General features: G+C 43.6%; 1 pseudogene; it reads right to left on the bottom strand.

Moving 5' to 3' along the window:
- Positions 1-7500: 7500 nt before the first annotated feature.
- On the bottom strand, positions 7501-7742 carry LOC123464135 (annotated as a pseudogene).
- Between the last annotated feature and the right edge of the window lie 280 nt (positions 7743-8022).

Raw genomic sequence — 8022 nt, 5'->3', positions numbered from 1 at the left:
AATATTAGTCCTTAATTCTGCTTAGTATAGGAGTATAGATTTATCCCTGATACTAATCAGAGTTGGTTGAATAATAGAAAAGGTTTTTTTTTTTTAATTGAAAGTGAGTACAGAATGAACCTAAGAAGAAATGGGTGTTTGTTTGTTTTTTTCCAAATAAGTACTTATAAAATGTATTGTTCTTAAAGGCAAGCCTGCTGCGGGATTATTGGCATTATTATGGGGTTCATTCCATTTAATTTTCATACAGTTAGTCCCATGGTTGCAACCTTAGTGCAGAGTAGAGCATAGAGAGGTTGACTAGTGGAAAGAGAGAGCCGGTAGAGTAAGGCTCGTCCTCCCTGCTTCTCAGTGGCTTTGAGCTTGGGTCTAAGTCATTTAATGTTGCTGCTATATAATTAATTTACTACAATTTTGGCCTTTTTTATGAGAGAGAATTGGCATACGAGGGCCTCCAGCCACTGCAGTCAAACTTCAGATGCATGCACCACTTTGTGCGCATGTGTGACCTTATGCATGTGTCACCTTGTGCACCTGGCTTACATAGGATCTGGGGAGTTGGACATGGGCCCTTAGGCTTCACAGGCAAGCGCCTTAACTGCTAATCCATCTCTCCAGCCCCTAACTCATTACAGTTTTGAAAGGCCTGTCTTAAAAGCAAGCATTAAGGAAATATTTGCTGTTCTGGCAAAAAACAAAATGCCTAGAAATGGCAACTATTGTGACTTTTGAAACTGCAAAAATAATTACGTGAAAAAAATTGAGATGACTATTAAAATGAAGGAGTGTTCACATTCAGAAATGTGTTCTTGTGAGGAACATGATGCAGTGGCTTAAGACATTTGAAATCTTGATTTCTCTACACTTTCAAGCAAAAACATTTCTAGGTCAAAGGTCTGCTTTGAAAAAAGCTGCATCAAGGAATGTCTATCCATTCCCTTTGGTCTAAGGAAGGGGAAAAGAGGACCTTGGAACTGAGACCTAGAAGTTACAATAGGCAAATAAATAAATAAGAGGACTATATAGGTGTGCCCAGTAGGTGGCCTTATTTCTACAGTTTTCCCAGCTTTGCTTAAACCTGAATCTTTTGTTTTATTTTTCAAGGTAGGGTCTCACTGTAGCTCAGGCTGACGTGGAATTCACTATGTAGTCTCAGGGTGGCCTCAAACTCATGGTGATCCTCCTACTTCTGCCTCCCCAGTGCTGGGATTAAAGGTGTGAGCCACCACGCCTGGCTAAATCTGGATCTTCTTAACCAGGGTGACCAATAGCAATAGATGGAACATTGGCTTTTACTACAAATTTAATAAAATGTTTGCATGCAAACATTTGCAAATTTGAGAGCTTTATGCAATCTGTGGCAAATTTCAATAGGTAAAAAAGGCATGGGGTCCGGAGAGATGGCTTAGTGATTAAGAGTGCTCATCACTTAAGCATGAGGGTCTGGGACCACTCGAGTTCACTTTCCTCCCCCAGCACTCACATGAAAAGCTGGGCATGATCTCACACTTCTGTAACCCCATAGGAGGTGGGAGACCAGAGAATTGCTGGGGCTAGCTGACTGAGTAAAGGCAGCTCTGAGTTGAGGGGCGAGACTGTCTTCAGTGAGTGCGCAGCTGGGCAACAGACACCCAGAGTTCTTGGGCCTGCACACAAATGTGCATATACCACATGTAACACCACACACAAACATTTTTTAAAAATTTGCTTTTGTCACTTTATACCAACACAATCTGGCTTAGATTAGCACCATTATAAATTAAATTTTAATGGAAACAGAAGACTCCAAAAATTTTTATGGGAAACCATGAAATTTAAGGTGATTGACTTTGTTTTCAGTTGTAGAAGGTGGGTATGAGTTGGTTTAATAAAAATGCTAAGGTAGGGCTGGAGAGATGGCTTAGCAGCTAAGCGCTTGCCTGTGAAGCTAAGGACCCCGGTTCAAGGCTCAGTTCCCCAGGTCCCACGTTAACCAGATGCACAAGGGGGCGCACGCGTCTGGAGTTGTTTGCAGAGGCTGGAAGCCCTGGCGCGCCCATTCTGTCTCTCTCCCTCTATCTGTCTTTCTCTCTGTGTCTGTTGCTCTCAAAAAAAAAAAAAAAAGTGCTAAGGTAATGTAAGCATATAAATTCTTTGATATTATGTGTGTGTGGTGTGTGTGTATGTGTGTATACACAGAGAGAGAGAGAACAAAATTAATACTATTACTGTGTAATGTAATTAAATGGCTACTTTAATATTAGCCCTACGTACAGATGAATACTTTAAATACTTGCCAAGTGTTTTTTTTTTTTAATTATTTATTTATTTATTTGAGAGCTACAGACACAGAGAGAAAGACAGAGAGAGGGAGAGAGAGAGAATGGGCGCGCCAGGGCCTCCAGCCTCTGCAAACGAACTCCAGACGCGTGCGCCCCCTTGTGCATCTGACTAACGTGGGACCTGGGGAACCGAGCCTCGAACCGGGGTCCTTAGGCTTCACAGGCAAGCGCTTAACCGCTAAGCCATCTCTCCAGCCCGCCAAGTGTTTATTTTTATTTATTTGAGAAAGAGAGAGAGAGAGTGGGCATGCTAGAGCCTCCAGCTGCTGCAAACGAACTTCAGATGCATGCACCACCTTGTGCATCTGGCCTATGTGGGTCCTGGGGAATCAAACCTAGGTCCTTTGGCTTTGCAGGCAAACACCTTAAATGTAAAGCCATCTCCCCAGCCTCTTTAATTTATTATTTTTTTATTGTATAAATTTTACTTCTGCTCGGTGCCACATCTGGAGACGTGCCACTATGGGTAGAAAACACTGGCAGAAGCCAGCACAATCTTCTCCTTAGCAATAAGAGTAGATAGAAGTCCATCTCCCAGTCATAAACTGGGTAAAATGTAGAACCCTTAGTGTGTGCTTGTGGCACATCTGGACATTTGGGACTAGAACAAGACGCTGCATTCTGCTTTCACTTCACTGGGAAGGCAGGCACTGCTTCTAAAGGCTGTGGGGATCCACAGCTGCCAGGGGCAAGAGAATGGGAGTGGAAATGTAAAGTAGACCAACTTAGGCCAGAGATGTAACTGGGGTGTCTTTGGAAAATTAGGACACTCAAAAGCATGTTTGTATACAAGGGGAAATTTAGAATGTCACACAGCCCAAGAAAGACACTTGCTCAAAAAGTCTAATGCGTGAGCTTTCATCATGTCTGTTCCCTAAGCCCAGTGCATAGCTGACCATGTCAGGGTTACTAAGAAGTCTGCCAAACTGGGAAAACTGGCATAAAAGGGAATTTCTGTAAAAATAGCTGAATGGTGGGTGAGGGGGGTGGGCAGGATTAGACTTGAAAGATAAAAAGAAACACTTTCAGGTCTGGGGAGATATATCAATGGTTAAAGGTACTTGCTTGCAAAGCCTGAAAGCCCAGTGTTCCATTCCCCAATACCCACATAAAGCCAGATGCACAATGTAGTACACCCATCTGGTGTTCATTCACAGTGGTAATAGGCACTGGCATGTTCGCTCATGCTTGTTGTCCCAAAGAAATAAATTATTTAAAAAGAAACACTTGTAAAAAAGTTCAAAAAGTCAAAAGATGGTGATGCAACTTTTAACACCCAAGAACAAGCAAACCTTGGGTCATTCCACCCACCCTCCTCCAAGCTAGGGTCTCACTCTAGCTCAGGCTGACCTGAAATTTACTATGGCTGGTCTCGAACTCATAGCGATCCTCCTACTTTGGTCTCCCAAGTGCTGCGATTAAAGGTGTATGCCACCACATCTGGTGAACCAGCAAACCTTGAATAGAGAAGAAATCTGGTACTAGAGTTACTATACTGAAGTAAGGAAACGGGTTCAGGGAGGGGGTGTTATGTTTGGGCCAATGTCTCCCCCAGATCTCTGACTTCCTACAAGTTGCTACTGCTTTCCTTCCTTCCCTTCCTTCCCTTCCTTCTTTTTTTTTTTTTTTCAAGGTAGGGTCTCACTCTAGCAGGCTGACCTGGAATTCACTCTGTAGTCTCAGGGTGGCCTTGAACTCACAGTGATCCTCCTACCTCTGCCTCCTGAGTACTGGGATTAAAGGTGTGAGCCACCATGCCCGGCTTGTATTTTGTTTTTTTTTTAATTTTTACTGACTGTTTTTTTTTTTCCTATTGTGTTACAATATACTTTCAACAAATGAAAAGCAAACAGGAGAGATTGCCCCAACCTAGCCAATTAATGTTGCCCTTAAAAAGATGAACTTGCATTTTGCCAAGTCATACGCTAAAAATTATAGCTCTCAGGTGCAGTAGCTCTCACCTGTAATCCCAGTAACTCAGGAGGCTGCGGTAAGAGGATCAATGAGTTTGAAGAGTGAGTTCTAGGTCAGCCTCGGTACAGTGAGACCCTGCCTCATAACAAAAGGAAAATAGGCTTGGAGCTTAGTAACCTGAGTATGAGAATAAGAATAAAGAACCTGAATTTCTTCTGGTGTTTGTATTGGAACGTCATCTCTTTCAGCCTGGTTTATGTTTCGTCTTTTGAGGTTTCAGATCTTTGAAATAAATTGATTTATTGATATTAAAAATATTATATTGGTCTGGGGAGATGACTCAAGGGCTAAAGACGCTTGCTTGCAAAGCCTAAGAATCTGGGTTCAGTTACCCATTACATAAAGCCTCATGCACAAAGTGGTTCTTGTGTCTGGAGTTGGTTTGTAGCAGCAAGAGGCCCTGGTGCACTCATACATTGTCTGTCTCACTCTCTCAAATAAACATTAAAAATATGATTTAGGGCTGGAGAGATGGCTTAGTGGTTAAGGCTCTTGCCTACAAAGCCAAAGGACCCAGGTTAGATTTCCAGGGCCCACGTAAGCCAGATGCACAAAGTGGCGCATGTGTCTGGAGGTTGTTTGCAGAGACTGAAGGCCCTGGTGCACCTAATCTCTCTCTGACCTATCATCTCTCTCAAGTAAATGAATGAAAAATTTTTTTAAAACCACGATTTAGATGTCTCCATCAGTCAACACTTTTCCTAATCACCAGCTTTTCCACCTGTACTTGGAGCTTGCCAGACAGCTGAACATAGCAAAGTGAGGTGCTTTGAGCAGCCACGCCTTACACTAAAGTGATGTCTGTGTTTTTTCTTACAAGGGTTTCTCTCTAGCTGGGAGAAAGTTTGTCCTTTGATTTCCTCCCCCGCCCTGCTGTGGCACTGGGAAAAGTCATATTGGCCCCTGCACCTTGCAGTGTGCTGATCTCCCTCCCAACTGACCCGCCCATGGTACAGGAGCTGACAGTCACACACAAGCGCATGCGCCTTTCAGCAGACCAGGCCACCCTGCGAGGTGACAGTTTACTGAGTCTCACGCTTAAGAAAAGAAGCATTCAGAACTTAATTTTCTTTACCTTATGATGTTTCCTTTCCTGCTTTTGTGAAATGAAAGCAAAAATGTGCTTCAAGTATATGTTTCTTCAGTGTTCTCCATGACCTATGAAAACAAGGTGTGAGATTTGTCCATTTCAAGTTTTCTTCATGCGCATACCTATACATGCTTAGCTCTTCTTAACATAGCAAATCCAGTTTCTGTTTGCATATGCACGGTTGAGGTAGGGCTAGAGAGATTGTTTAGTGGTTAAGGTGCTTGCCTGTGAAGCCTAAGGATCCAGGTTCAATTCCCCAGGACCCATGTAAGCCAGATGCACAAGGTAGTGCATGCATCTGGAGTTTATGTGAAGTGGCTAGAGGCTCTGGTGCACCCATTCTCCCTCCCTCCCTCTCCCTTTCTCTCTCTCTCTCTCTCACTTCCTCTCCCCCCCCCTTCCCTCTCTCAAATAAAAAAAATATAGTTTTAAACAGTTGAGGTGAACTTAACATAGCACATTCAAAATTCCCAGCAGCTTATCCTACACACTTCAGAACACAGCAACCCCATTTGAGTCTCTCAAAGTCCCCATCCTTGCCTCCTCTCTGTTACTCAAGTTTGGGGGTCATTGTAAGATATACAAAGTTACAAAGGGCTAGTTAGGGAGAGAAGAGAGCTATAACAGACAATAATACATGGCAAGAAAATAGCAAAGAAACAAGGACTTAAAAAAAAAAAGCCTGTGCACAAAACTTATGCTAGCCAGTGATCCTTGAAGATCTCACCCATATCTATGGATGTTAAAGAAAAATAGGGGTGGGAGGGCACACTGGGGATATGGCTCAGTGGGTAAAGTGCTTGCCACCCAAGCATGAGGACCCGAGATCAAATCCCTAGCACCTACCTGTTAGGTCGGGTCAGGCTCCCAAGATGGAGTCACCAAGGACAGCAAAATGGTGACAGAGGCATAAGGAAGTAGATCACCCACATTCCTCAAGAAACCACCTGGTCTTTATCCCCTCCTTGCCTAACAATGCCCCAGGTCATGGTTTCCTGCCCCCTTATCTTGTAAGTCACCTGGTCACTGTTCTGGTGTCACACCTAGCTATTTTAAATGGCTAATGTAATGATCTCTCCTAAAGGAACTTTTCAATTCAACTTAACAAATGAGTTCTTTTGTCTTTTTTTTTTTTTTTTTTTTTTTTTTTGAGGTAGGGTACCACTCCAGCCCAGGCTGACCTGGAATTCACTATGGAGTTTCAGGGTGGCCTCGAACTCACGGCGATCCTCCTACCTCTGCCTCCCAAGTGCTGGGATTAAAGACGTGCGCCACCACGCCCGGCCACAAATGAGTTCTTTTTCTTTCCTCACCTTCCCCCAACTAAAGAAGCCTCATAGAGCCCACTGCCTGTGGGGCAGGTTGGCTGTGCTCCTCTCTTGAGAGTCAGCCCTGGCAGCTTGTGCTTTCTGCGAATAAAAGCTTTCATCTTTGCCTCAGAGTGGTTTGTATGGTCATGGTCACGCCTGAACCTTACACTACCTAAAATGCTAGGTGTGGTGGGGTGCTGAGAAGGTGGAGACAGGGCATCCCTGAGCCTTGCTGAATAGCTCACCTAGCCACATCAGTGAGCTCTAGGTTCAGTGAATGTCCCTGTCTCAAAAAACTAAGATGGAGCCAGGTGTGGTGGCGCATGCCTTTAATCCCAGCACTGGGGAGTCAGAGGTAGGAGGATCACTGTGAGTTCGAGGCCACCCTGAGACTACATAGTGAATTCCAGGTCAGCCTGGGCTAGAGAGACCCCACCTTGAAAAACAAAAAACAAAACTGAGCTGGAAAGTGACTGAGGAAGACATGCAGCCATTTACATGCACGAAACGTTTTTTAATCCATTCATACATGGCTGGATGTGTGGGTTGTTTCCACCCTTTGACTACTGTGAGAAACACTGCTATGAAGACGTGTGCCAATATCTGTTCATTTGTGCACACCCCCAGGGATGAAGCTATTGCATAAAATAATAATTTTGATGACCTGCCACGCTGTTTTCTTAAGATGACTACAACATTTTATATTCTTACCGGCAACACACAACAGTTGCAGTTTCTTTGTCTTTGCCAATACATGCTCTTTTCTTTCTTCCTTCCCTTCTTTTCTTTTTTTGTCTTTTTCTTTGCCACTCAGACTGTGTCATATCCCTCCAGCGACCCCCCCCCCCCACACTCCCCATCCCCTGCCAAGGAGAGCAGGAACAATGATCCATGGCAAGTGGCAGTTGTTGCAAAGCAACACCAAGAGCCGGCTTCACGCTCAGGAGAGAATGCTATGCCTCCTCCTTGTGGTTTCCCCTAGTCTACATGGTCAGAGAAACTTCTCTAGTAATGAACTATAGAAGTGACCCCTGAAAGCATAGTCTTTTTTTTCTTAAGTAGCCACTATGCTATTGGACATGAAGGGACACAATCAATTTCATTCTCATTTCCCTAGGGGTTAGTGATGCTGGGCACCTTTTCATGAGCTTATTATCCATTTGCATGTCTTTGGAAAAATGTCTATTGAAATCCTTTGAGGAATTGAGCTGTTTTTCACTTGCTGAATTTAAGGAGTTGAGATTATTTTTTAAAAATTAATTTAATGTATAAAATGATGGATTTCATCATATTTTCATACACATATATTGTAGGAAAAAAAACCCGC

The sequence above is a fragment of the Jaculus jaculus genome, chromosome 10 (assembly GCF_020740685.1).
Source record: "Jaculus jaculus isolate mJacJac1 chromosome 10, mJacJac1.mat.Y.cur, whole genome shotgun sequence".
Taxonomy (NCBI): Eukaryota; Metazoa; Chordata; class Mammalia; order Rodentia; family Dipodidae; genus Jaculus; species Jaculus jaculus.
The sequence above is the reverse complement of the archived record's forward strand: the minus strand, read 5'-3'. Positions and strand labels throughout refer to the sequence as shown.